This window comes from Anomalospiza imberbis, chromosome 3 (genome assembly GCF_031753505.1).
Source record: "Anomalospiza imberbis isolate Cuckoo-Finch-1a 21T00152 chromosome 3, ASM3175350v1, whole genome shotgun sequence".
Lineage (NCBI taxonomy): Eukaryota > Metazoa > Chordata > Aves > Passeriformes > Viduidae > Anomalospiza > Anomalospiza imberbis.
In genome coordinates this window covers 81,761,644-81,774,848 of record NC_089683.1, presented here as the reverse complement: position 1 = coordinate 81,774,848, position 13,205 = coordinate 81,761,644, and the positions used below count along the sequence as shown (strand labels likewise).

General features: G+C 39.2%; 1 long non-coding RNA gene across 1 annotated transcript; it reads left to right on the top strand.

Moving 5' to 3' along the window:
• Positions 1-4,768: 4,768 nt before the first annotated feature.
• LOC137471244 (uncharacterized) lies at positions 4,769-12,926 on the top strand. Its single transcript, XR_010997475.1, has 3 exons — positions 4,769-8,153; positions 9,853-10,094; positions 12,092-12,926. It is a non-coding gene; the product is annotated as an uncharacterized lncRNA (long non-coding RNA).
• Positions 12,927-13,205: the final 279 nt, after the last annotated feature.

Sequence of the window (13,205 nt, the reverse complement as noted above, 5' to 3'; positions counted from 1 at the left end):
CTTAGGGAACCCAGATAAAAAGCTCATTTTCAATTGCAGGAAAAGAAATACAAGTCAAATCACCAGAGGATCAGTTATGAAGAGCAACAAAAGGGAAAGTGTGTTTGCCACGAAGTTGCCTTGTGTTGGTACAGATTGCGTGGCCTCCTGAACCAGAACAAATTACATTTACCTGCCCCAGAAGAAGGGAAGAGAGACAAGGAAGTCATTCTGTTAAAAGTGCGCAAGGAAAGGGCTCTTTCACGCACGTCCACACACACTGCTCTGTCCTCAGTCAGCCTACATCTACTTGGAGACAACTTCACTCGATCAGCAAGGTTAGCTGAACCCAGCACTGCACAACAGCTTGTTGGAACAGATTCAGGAAGAGATGCAATATGTACGGATGAGAAAAAAGTTGCCAGAACCTTTCCCTTACTTTAAGGTCAGGTTAGTAGATTTTATTTCAGTCCAGTAAGTCAGAGTCACCTCAGTAGCAGAAGAAAACGGTAAGAGTACATCAATGCAAAGGAGAGGTCAGTGTGTGATTAAGCTGTACCACTCTAAATCATTGCCTTTGTCCATTTCTTCATGAAAGAACAATCTTAGCTAGTCTGCTGAGGGAGTCCTGACGTATACTGTTCTGCCAAAGTGACAACAAAATTAAACGAGTTAGTATTGCAAGGTTACTGACTGAAATTTACAGATAATTCTGCATTAATTTGGATGGATGTCATTTAAACAGAAAATATATCAATAACTCTTTATGAGTTGTATTATCTGAACCCCAGCCAGAGCCTTATGTTTAGACCTTGATCTTGCACAGTGCTTTTCACATGTTCAGTCATATTTCTGGAAGAGTTTAATCAACCCCGATGTCTGATAATCCCTCCCACCACCGCAAACTTTATGGATTGATAGATTCTTTTAGGGCAGTTATTTATCCTAAGCCGTGCCTTAAATGAGCACATTTGCACATATTGACAGTGCCTCTGTGCTAGAAAACACCCTCATTCAGAATCACCTGAGAGCTGCAGTCATCACATGTAATCCCATTCCTAAACAATGTCATGTCTCCCTACTTCTGTAACTTGCTCATACTGCTTTATACTCCTGTTACCATGGAGAAACAAAACAGCTAACAGCTTTGAGGCACATGGAGAGATTCCTTACCCTAAAGCATCCAAGCCTGTATATAAAGGCACAAGTAGATAAAGTAAAAATAATTTCCCCTACCCCGCCTGAAATTTAGCACTATTAACTTGAGGCATTTTTTACAAGTTACTACAGCTGTCTATTTATTGAACCACCTAGAAGGATAAACTTATTATTTTTAAAGGAGATTAACTCATACCATCATAACAAGGGTAATGCTTACTATCTAACCACTCACTTAATTACACTACCAAACAGGTGTAGCAAGACTTTTCAGACTACAGTTATGTTACCTGTTATTACAGAAGTGAGGTATCCCAGTTGATTTTCAGATGTCAGGTGATTCAATTGTAAAAAATAAATAGTTGTAAATAATCATAAAGCTAAGTAAATAAAACACACACATAATTGAAACAGATGTGTAACTTTAATGATTGCCTCTCAGTGTTAAAAAAAAAAAAAAAAGCTTTTTCTATATGTAAGTTAAATACATATTTATTACACATCTGTCCCTGGGAAAGAATCTCTCTTAAGATACTCCCCTGTCCTCTTTGAGTCCTGTGTTTCAAGAGTTTGCCTTTCCCTTATTCATACTTTGAAGGAGAAAAATGGGTTAAGGATGTATGCTCTCCTTGTTGCCATACCCTCTCTTAGTTCAGATACTGAGTGAATCCTTCAACTCTGCTTTTGATGGGACATGCAGATACATAGTTGCCAGCCATATAAAAAAATGAGTGTTTGGTAATGCAACCTCCTGAAACAGAATAGCACTGAAGAAATACACTTTCAGCTTTAATGTGCAAAGCTGCTACTTGTGTGCTGATGGCCATATGAAAAACAAAACATGATTGCTGGTAACCACAATACTTCTCTATTAAAATTGCCTTTTTTGGTCTCAAAATATATTGAAACATAATCTTTCTTTCCATTTAAATGAAAAGTGACATGCCCCCATATATAAAAGATGCAACCCTATGCACTTTTTATCAATCATATAGCATTTTCCTCCTACCTGTGTTACTTCCTAACCTAAACTGTTTTTCTCTCCAAACCAGTCTTCCCTCTCAAAAGTAATTTCCAACTCCTCTGGGACTTGGCCTTCAACAGATCAGTTACTCTGGTTTCCCTCATTTTTGTTTGTTCTCCTTTAGACTTCAGTTAATTGCTCTACTCACCTATAATGTTCTTTCCATTATTCACCCTTAGTCCTTCCAAAGCTGTCTCCTCTGTTTACCAAGAGAAGTGTCAAAGAGGTAACAAAAAGAAGAGCAAGCTTTAAGGAGGGCATTGAACAATCACAGGAGTCCAATCCCACCTGGGCTTTGAACCTTTCCACACATCTCCAGTGTTGCAGGAGAACCCAGGCATTTGTGTTTCCCTGTTCCGCTCTCTTAGAGCCTTGTCGGTCCTGTTCTGGCTCCTCTTGTTGTGCTTTACCCTATATCTGACCATCACAGTATGTTCCTGGTCTCTTCTGCATGTCCTTAATCCATGTACCCTCAATTAATATTGCCTTCAGATTTCCACATTCAACACACCATTACTTTAAAAGAGAATATCATTATTGAAATACTCTGCTGCCTTTTATGATAGCAGGCAGCGTGTGGAGTGAGTCTTTTTCTTTCTCCCTTTTCATCACTGCTGTTGAAATACTCATTAATCATTACTAGACCCAATGAGAAATTTTCAGGCATTTTTAAAGTGCTGATTTATCCCAAGTGAGGTTGCATGACTAATGGGCAGGTCTGATGATTTCTTAGCCCCTATTTATTTATCTCCATAGGTGGGTCTATCTTAGGATCTGTCTGCCAGGAGGCCAGGGGTTTGTTTTGGAGAAATAGTACTGTGCTCCTCTTTTTCTGACACATACTACTGCTCACCATCAGAGTCAGGATGCTGAACTAGATTGACCTTGCCTTGTACTATCTATAATCTCTCCATGATATTTTAATATCAAAGGAGTTCAGTTCATCTCAGAAATGAGGTGGTCATATGCCAAAATAAGGCCTATTAATTGCACAGGAACCAGATTAGTTAGGTCTGAAAGCATCCTCAGAATGTATGGGGTAGTTAGTGTCTAATTACAAGTAGATCTGCCAGGGTTCAAGGGACTGAAATTCAGGTTTCTGGCACTGGTTTGGTTAGCTAGTTCTTCTCAAAAGCATCTTTGTCTTATTACACTCTCTGCCATAGCACCCTTTGGGTCCCCAGGTGAGCTGTCACTTCAGAGTCAGTAAACAAGTCCTTTTTAAGAGACTAATGCTATTTTGATTTTCCTGTATGCTGGATGATGTAGTGGAGTAATCCCACCGAGTAGAAGGAAGCACTACAAAGTTACACCGGGACATCACATATCAGCCACAACCTGTGTTTGTCACCCTCACTAACCCCATACTAAAAAGAATCACCCTTTTCCCATTTCCAAGGAGTAACTTATTTTGCTTAACAAAAAAATCCAAACCCCAAGCCCATGAGTTTCTGAGAAACAGTTTCTCCGTTCAGAGCATTCAATGACTCACAGTTTCTAAGCCTGGCCATGGGAAAAAAGGCTGCATTCTCCAACATTAAAACCAGGATTCATTTTGGCTTTATTCAGAGCCATACAGAAGTTTATTCACTACACCTCTCAAGTCCTATATATTAACTAATTCATAAGAAGATACTTAGCTCCACAAATCAAACATCTGCAGTTCCTGGAGATCTGGAGATTTTTTTTGTAGCTTGCCACATATACACATTCACTAGAGTGGAGCTGTGAACTCTGGAAATTTAGGTAGGCTAAACCACTCTGCACAACAGTCAGTCTGTGGAAGAGGAGGTAGCATTGTAAATCAGCTTCCAAAAATATGGTTCTCCTGTGAGAAAACAATGTGGAAGAACCATTTCAAGGGAGTATCAATTAATCTCTCTAAGGGACTATTACAGCAGTCATAAGTAGGTTTTAAGGTTGACTCTCAGTTTCAGTGTACCTTTCTGCTCATTTATGAAGACACATATGGTCAAGATATGTAACTAAACCCAAACAATCATGGAGACAGGGCAATTCATAACTGGCAGCCACAGACCAGCTCCTGCCTAATGCAACTTTTCTGTTCAACCTGACTGAAAATACAGCCCCTATGATGTCCAGATAACCACCTTTTTGGGTTGGTTTTCTCTCCTGGTACTTAACGCTCTTTGTAGTACACACAGCACATGCCTATCATAATTTTACTCTTTAAGCTTCTTCAGTACATCTTTCTCCTTTCCCTCATAAGATGCTCTTGCCAAAAAAGAAAAGTCACCACACAGTTTTTGTGGCACCAGGGTACTGCTATCTCTTAGACCATCTCCTCTGTCCACTCATTCACAAAAAGTGGCTTCATTGGGAAGGCCATGCTAAAAAGCTCACATAAGCCTCCTAGAATTTTAAATAATATTTTATGGTAACTAAAGGTACTACCATGGCATGCCTTAAATCTGTATAGGCAAAGCTGAGTAAGTGAACTCTTTTAAAATATTCATTAATACATGTTAGCATGCTTTCAAGATGGCCATTTCTGTGTGACACACAGCTGCAGTCCAGATAGATAGATAGAACCTGAGTAGCTTTCCCTAGCAAGCTAGTAAGTTTCCCTAGTAGCATTGCCCTGGCAATCCTACAAGGCAGCTGTTACAAAATCTTGAGGTCTGCTAAGCAGACTCCAAAGCACCAAAAAGTATCTTGGAGGGTACAAAACTGCCTTTCCTCACAGTCTTGGTTGCAGATCTCTTGGCTTTTATCTTTGGAAGCAGAATCCCAAGCCTAGCTACTCTTCTTTTAAGACCAAAATGAAGTCAGCTCAAAAAAGAAAAGGAAAACTTTAAGACTGAACACTATATCATCTTTAAAAGGAGGATAAAGAAATGAGGTCAGAGGTTTGGTCAGTTGATTCATTTTAGGAAACTGCATTAGTTGGGTTAACTTCACTGTAGAATGCTCTCTGGAAAGAAAGCCATTTTGCCATAGACTGCTCTTTAACCCACTCTGCTGGAGCAAAACTGCTCAACCTTTCTTTTTTTTTTTCAGGCTAAGGGAAAACAACATCATTTCATATGAAAGACTTAGCAACAGAAACTCTTCTGACAACACATTAAAGCAACTGCTAGCAAACGACTACAGGTAATTTCCTAGGAAAGCATAAAAAAACTCAGTGAGTCTCCTACAAACTTTCTGAGAACAATTATCTGACAATAAACAGCAGAAGAAAAGCATTGTCATGTAACCTTACTGTTCCACATCCATAGGCTAAGGATATTTCTGGGAGTGCATCCTGGCCAGAAGGCAGGCAGCCCTTCCAGCATGTATTATGCATCACAACCGGGTATCCCTTCAGGTCACGCTGTTCAGAAGGAACAGTGCCAGTAAAGTCAGGGAGGAGGAGGAGGAGAGTCAAAAGTTTTCTAAGGGCTTTCTGCTGTAAGGTAGCTAATCCAAGAGTTAACAAGCTCCTAAACTATCCAGCTTAGATTTTCTGATAGGAACATAAAGCTATCCTTTCAAATAACATCACACCAACATGTTTTGAGCAGCATCCTGAACTATCAGTATTTGCAATCCAAGGCTTTCTATCCTATAGCTTTTCCTGTGTCCCCAGACCCATGTGACTGCTGAGTTCATTATGGAGTCAGGGCCTCAGTGAGATTCTGGATTTTATCAATTTTTTTTTTCATACAAAAGAAAATAGAACTGCCTGGCAGTTCCTCTACGAGACAAGGCATCTGCATTTGTTTCTCCTGCTGGTATGTATGCTTGACATACCAGCAAAATAAGAGAGCCTCAACAGGAAAAGGTAAGAAAGTAAGAAGCAAGGTTAGCACAGCATGCCTGTCTTAACAAATAACTTTTTTAATAATCCTATTATCATAGACAGGACAGTGTTTCTGAAGTAAGAGTTGGTTGCTGTGTGACAACAGCGTGCTTGTCTATAATTTACAAACTTGAAAATTTACGACCAAAAGTATCATTAAAAAGGAGTGAAAACAGACATGCACTTCAAGCACAAATCTCACACCTTCAACACAGGGAAGAGGCAGATTGTCCACAATATCTAGAAAGATTTTTTTTTATCACCAGTATGTTCCACATGAGAAAGTCTCAGATACTCTAGTAAAAAAACCCAACAAAATAACCAAAAACCACTTGAAAAATAAACAATTACATGGAGAAAAGCTCTTATAACTGATAATCTTTAAAGGAAATTAATGCAGAGCATTCAGATGGCAAATCTTTAAATGAATGCTTAAAACCAGCTTCTTTTCCTTTATCCTCTCTTCTTCTCTGAAGCTGGTCTCATCACAAAAGCCAACTTTTTTTTTTTTAACTCCATAGTAATTAACTCTAGCCATCCCTGTCCAAGTTCTTAGGCTTAACAAGATGACTTTCTACTTAATGCCATGGTTTTGCCAACAGCAATACATCAGAAGCTAGTTTTAAGTCCATTGTTTATTTGAAGCATGCTTATTATGAGGAAATATTTCTGGTGATATTTCCTTTTGTTCCTTTGTACTTCTCACTTGCTGATTTAAAGCTTTCCCTATATTCTTCACCCATTTGTATGTATCTCAAATACTTTCATATACTTGAAATACTTTAGCATAATGATGCAGAACTTTGCTGGAACATTGAGAAATCTGGCTTGAACCTGACCTGCGCTGGCAGCGGATTGCAGCTTGCAGCAGCCCACATGAAATGAGCTGAAAATCTCCGTCTGCTTCTAAGTGAACGAGGGCTGCTTTGGAGAGCTCTACCCCAAATAACCCCCAAACTGACAGCCTGGGAAGAAAGTGAATGAACATGGGTGCTGAGTCACTTTTCACTTTCTTTGCTGTGAACAGGTAACAAATTCACAGAAACCCATTTGGATACTCAGCAGAAAAACTTGTGAAAATACCCCTCCTTCTCTTATGCCTTCCTTCTCCTCTCCCCAACACACAAACTGTTACTGGTGTGATGGGGGACCACATTGGAAGCTTGTGCTTTTGGACCCAGGGACAGAGCACTTCCCTTTGCAAGACAGCTAAATGAAACCCTGCAGGAGCCAAGAGCTGGTATTCTCTCATCACCCACAGCCAGCAGCGCTTTGGGCCCCATCTGCTTGGGAATAAGCACCTGGAGACCAAAGATACCTCCAAGCCAAGACTGACACAAGAAAGGGAAGAATTTGGTTGGGATGTATACTATGGCTTTACTGGGAGTCTGTGGCTTTCAGTCAGAGGGTAGGAGGGAAGAGAGTGAAGTGCAGGAGCTGGAGCAGCCCACCCTGTGTGGGCTGCAGGAGAAGGGGTGGTGGAGCAGCAAGGAGCCTGCCTGCACACACGCACAAGGCTGGGCTGTCAGCTGCCTCATGCTGGGATGCTACAGGGTTTTTTCTTGGGTAGTATCCAGAACAAGCTTGAATTAGGCAAAGTTTTAAAAAAACATTTAATAAATACCAGTGGCAAACACTATGCTCTTCTAGAAAGTGTTCTGGATTTTAAGCATTTTTGTTGAAAATTGAAATTTACTTTCCTTCTTTATTCGAGTTTGTTAAACTAACTTATTACTTTTTCCTTCTGAAATCACTTCAGAGATTCTGTTAATTCTAGAGAATATGAAAACTGAGACAACTCCCTAGAAATAAGAAAAGAAAAATTATGAAACAGTGTTCCAATTAGCAATAAGGTTACTTATTGCAGGGCACCAGGATCTCTTAAAACCCTAACAGCCTCTTTTTCAAAATTAAAAAATTTAAAGCTGGGTAGCAGTATGTTAGTTTTCCCCTTTCTGCCCTTTAGGTCTTTTTGAAATCACATTTGTAAGGATAAAGAAGTATTTTCTTTCAGTACTTTTAACAGTCTGATGTTTTATCTGAATTGGAAATTGCATTTCATTCCTGTCTTCTTTTTTTACCCCCCAGTCTTTACTGTGGCTGCATCTGCAGAAACTGGGGGTGTAAGAGAGGGAGAAGTGTGATTTACACTGGTGGAGCTTACTGCTGAACTCACTGGTGTTGTGTGAGGTAAAGCTAAGCACATATATTTGCCTTATGATTGGGATAGAGTATGAGTATATGCCTCAAGACTGGGATTTTTCCATTAGCCATTTAGGTCTGCAGATATTTTGTATCACTAGATCATCCTCTCTTGAATTTTTGTTTGGTTGGTTTTGGTTTTTCTTTGGACCCCCTACCCCCCCAGAACTTAAAGGTTCTTTATATATCACTCTGACAAATACAATTTTTCTACCTGACTGACTATATGGAGTTTTACTTTCATTTTTTTTTAATTTTCCCCTGATGCTTCTGTTTCAACTATTTGATTGTGGTTTTTTTTCCACTTCTGTTCTTCATTTTTGTTCTATTTTAAAAATCTCTCATTTAGGTTTCATTCTAATTTTTCCAACAGTAATACCTCACAGATCTTTTTCTTCCCAGTGCATATTTCCATCAGTTTTTCTGGGCAGATAGCATGTATGCTCTCTCCAGCTTCCAGAAATTAGCACTTTTATTCTTGATTTCCAAGTGACAATATAAGTGATTAATTCCGTGCAATTATTTGTGATCACAAAGTTGACTAAAAAAAGGGCTCTTACAAGCTACATTTGTCTGTGAAACTTTATGCTTAATATAAACCCAACTCTTATCTGCTGCAATCCACCAGGCTATTGAAAGATGTGGGGGGATAGAGAAAAGGATTTGGTAATGGTTCTCTTAAAAACATAAGATATCCTTCCAGCCACTGAATTGCTGCTAATGGCACTGGCCCCTTCAAAACCAACCACCCCTTATGTAGATAAGATGGTGGGCCAAGAGCTTTGTGTGATCTGTGAATTTATGGAGGTCCCCCCACCTCCAACTCCTTTCTAACCCTGATATTACTGAATATTGTCCTTATTGAGAAAAATACATGGGTATTTATTTCTTTCAGTGTCTCAGATCAGACATTCTCCTCTGTGTTTATCATTTCTCAAATCTCTATAGGGAAGCCAATAGCTATAGGCTGATAAATTTATGCATTTATATTTTATATCAATGAATATAGGTTGTAAAGTGATAAAAACAAAGCTCTGAACATCAGCTTCTTGCTTCTGCTACCAAATGCAAGTAATTCACAAAGACAAAACCCCTCTTTTAGTCCTTTCTGGGATTGTGCGGTATTTACTGAGGAGCTCCAGTCACTCTGGGAATGGGACTTCTGAAAATATGCTAAAAAATTGGCTGCTAGAGTTGTTTGGGAGAACAAGAGGTTCTCAGACTTCTGAAATTTTAGATTAGAAAGATCATGTGTATCTCCATGGCTACCAGATCAGTTCATGAGCATCCTGGCAGATTTCTGGTAGCCATTTTGGAAGGTTTCATAATGAAAATACTACAGTGGCCATGCAGACATGCTGGGGAGACCAAGAGAGGTTGGACCAAATGACCCCATCTGTGGTCCCTTCCAACCTTAACCACTCTGAAGGCTGTAAATATTTGACCATGACTTAGAAGGGAGAACATGTTACTGCACCACCTTGTTATTTGATCCTGATAGACTTGCTGGTGTCAGGGCTAGAGATCAACAGCGTGGTCAGTTTAGTGTCTTGGGAATCCAGTGATCATGGGTCTGTCTACAGTTCTGTGAAACCTTGACTTCTAGCAGGCAGGTATTTTGCTATGGGAGGAGGAAAAGTGGTGATGCCACTGAAGGGAAGGCTTCAAGTATTGTGTCTGCTTCCAGAAGCATCTTTGGATGTTTAAAGAGGCACACAGGACACAAAAGGAGAATCTCTTCAGAAGGCTCAGCACTTGGGTATGCCATCTGTACCTTCAACGCATCTTGGGTGTGCCACATTGCACATAAAAAACAAACTACTTGCAAAGGAGATGGAGAGAGAGAAACAAACACTATCCTAAAGTTATCCTAAAATACACAACACTGATAGCCTACAAGCAACAGAAATATGATATAATATTTTTCAGGTGGGGCATACTGAGCTCTTGGAGGTTGGTTCTAATCTGGTGAACAACTGCACATGAACATTCACTTACATGTCTTGGTCTTTGAAAAACTGAGGTTAAAATACTTATCCAGGCTGCCATTTGAGGTCTGATAACAGAGAACCCACACTTACCAATTTCCATAGCAGATTGTCTCTAGTTTAACTACAGTGGTTTAAGATTTTACTGTCCCAGCAGCTGCACTGTTTGAGAAGTGACAAAATGGGATGTGTGACCACTCCCTGGACCACAGCTATGTTTATCAATTTAAATTATTAAATATGCTGTGCTGTGTTGAGCAGCCATAGTGATGGGAAAGGAGGTGGAAGGAGACATACCAGGACATCCACACCCACCGTTACCAGATTCTTCCATTACAGAGTGAGAGATGTGAGCTGGTAGTGGAAGATAATGTCACTAAGAGACATTATTGCCTCAAACCACTGCCACAAGGTTTGGTCTTCAGGCTTCCAGAATTTGTGATTTAGTTAAAAACTGGACTCTGTCTGGTTGAGTTAATCTGAACTGACAATAACTCCAGCTTTCAAGGTGTTACTGATATATACAGCAATGCCAATAAATACTGTTGTATCATGCAAATATATATAAACCAGATAAAAACTGTGGTCTGTTTTAATATATATTTCAATAAGCAATTAGAAAAAAAATAATTATCTTGCACTGTAAGTGGTACCACTTTTAGGTTTATGTCCATAGCCATCCTCTTCCTGAGGGTAAACCATGGTGCTAATGAAATAGAACTGGGAAGAGTTTACCTATCTAGGATTTACAGATCCAGAGTTTCAGATGGATTATTAAACTTTTATTTCCACTTTGGAAAGTTCAGTTAGAAGGTAAAACTTACATATATATTAAGTAGTCCATTTTTACTATCCTGTGTAGTCTTAGACATGACTTCCTTAAGTGAGGATGTCATTGATCAAAGCTTTCCTATGCTTTAAATCTTTATATGTTGGAATGATCTTACTCACTGACCTGTGTGTGATCAGTGTGTCTGACAAGCAACTATCTCATCAGCAGCCATGGCTTAATCAGTTGTTGCTCCCTACATTATGCTGTGTATGTCTTTATGTGGGTATTCAGAAAATGAGAACTCATCTCACAGAGTAATAACCCTTTAGTACTTTGTGGCCTATTTGTATTTCCTGAATTATTTTTCAGGTTGTTTGTCATTTCCCTGGTGTTGTTCATTGCATGGTTTCATAAATTCTTAAGTGATATAGCTCTGAATGTCCAAACCAAAGACAATTTAAATGGCTTTATCAGGATGCTTAAATGCCTCTTCCCGTTAAGTCTCCTTTATTTGCATCTATCTGCGGTGTCTATTCAAATCAGTTTAGCATGTTGCAGTTTTCTCTGCTCCTTAGGGCTCTGCATGTGATAACTGCTTGTCTTTTAGCCCCCCAGGGACCATGTTTTCTGTTGCAAACTGTTGCCCTGATTTTTTAAGATTTTCTAAAGCCTTCTGAGTTTACATTCTTGCAGAGAACTTTCTCACACAACTTTCTGTAAACAACCTATTGTTTTGCATTCTTTCATAGAGGTGAGAAATTTGATGGACTGGTAGTTTGTCCAGTGTCGTTGGAGAGGTGGCACGTTCACCCTCCAATCCACTGGCATCTTTTGAGAACTATAAATGATTGGAATCAGAAGAGATAAATTAGTCTCTTCATCGTGACTATAGCTGTGGTGTGTCGTTTTTCCTTGTGTCCTCTGGCTCCCCTCTACTTTGCTGCTCCCACCTAGTCATTTCACTCCAACAATCCAAATGAGGTAAGATAATAAAGCTACAGTTATTTGGAAATGATGACCAGTGCACTCTGTTGAAAGGATACAGTTTCTTTTCAGAGCTGAAAAAGGGATTATATGTCCAAAACCACTGTGTTGTTGTTTTGGTTTTTTTTATCCTCACAGCTCTGTCAGCTAGTCTAGTAAATGACTATGTTTCTTTTTCCAAGTCCTGCTTTTGCTTTCTTGGTCCACCTTTATGTGAATGGAGCATGACTGGAAGATAGTTCAGCAGTCATCTGATCTGGGAGAAGGCAAAGTCAGTGATGGAACAAAGGCCCCTTCTTGGAGGATTGCACCAAAAGTGTCAGGCTGCTCCTCAGTGGCAGTTCTGTGTTTCCTCAGCCTCTGTCAGTTGTTCTTACAGTCTCCTTTCCTCTACACTAGCCCAGCTCACAACCTGGTAACCACAACCACAAAAAAAAAGTATTTTCTAGATGAATCAGTTTTTTCCTCAGATCCTTTCATGGCCATTCCTTGGGTCATGGCAGAGAAGGTGATACAAAAGGAGATGATGCCTCTGCTTGTCCTGGCACAGTGACTCAAAAACTCACCAATCTGAAGTATTTTTATTGCTCTTAGTTTGAGTTACTGTGTCTAAATGGTGCAGTAGACAAACACTTCCTATTTCTAGATTTATGCCATATCTAAATAGTTGCACTGGCAAAATTTACAAGTGGAGGAGTGGTTTTGATAGCTTATTTTCTTAGCTCCCTAGAATGAAGAATACAGCAAAACACCAACTCTTTCTGGTAAAATTGGCTGAACTTCAGCTTTTGATAGTTTATTAGGCTATTGTGGTATGAATATTTTACATTTATCGCCAATGTGCAAAGTCTCTGAGCACAGATTAGATTTTCATTAATACAGCTATATATCTTCTTGCCACAGTGCATCAAAGTTCCCTATCTCTCATGAGGGAATCAAATAGTTCAATTTCTTTCTTATTCTGAAGGTATAGAAATATTTCTGGGATGTATCTTAGTTCTGTTTCTTTTTCCCCCTCTTAAAATAACAATGCAACTTTAATTTTAAAATATTAAGTCCGTATAGGAAGTCTACAAAACATACTCTGTACAGCATCTCTAGTTAGATCAGAGTTAACTTTATTTAAATTTGGAAATACATTTGATATCTGCAAAGTTAAAGCTTATATTTAAGTAATAAATGAAATTCATGAACCTGGAAAAATAAGCTAGCCATGCAATTAGTCTTTTGAATAAAAAACCACTGAGATGAATGAGAATTAAGGTGGTGCTTATGGTATAACACTAGACTTAATCC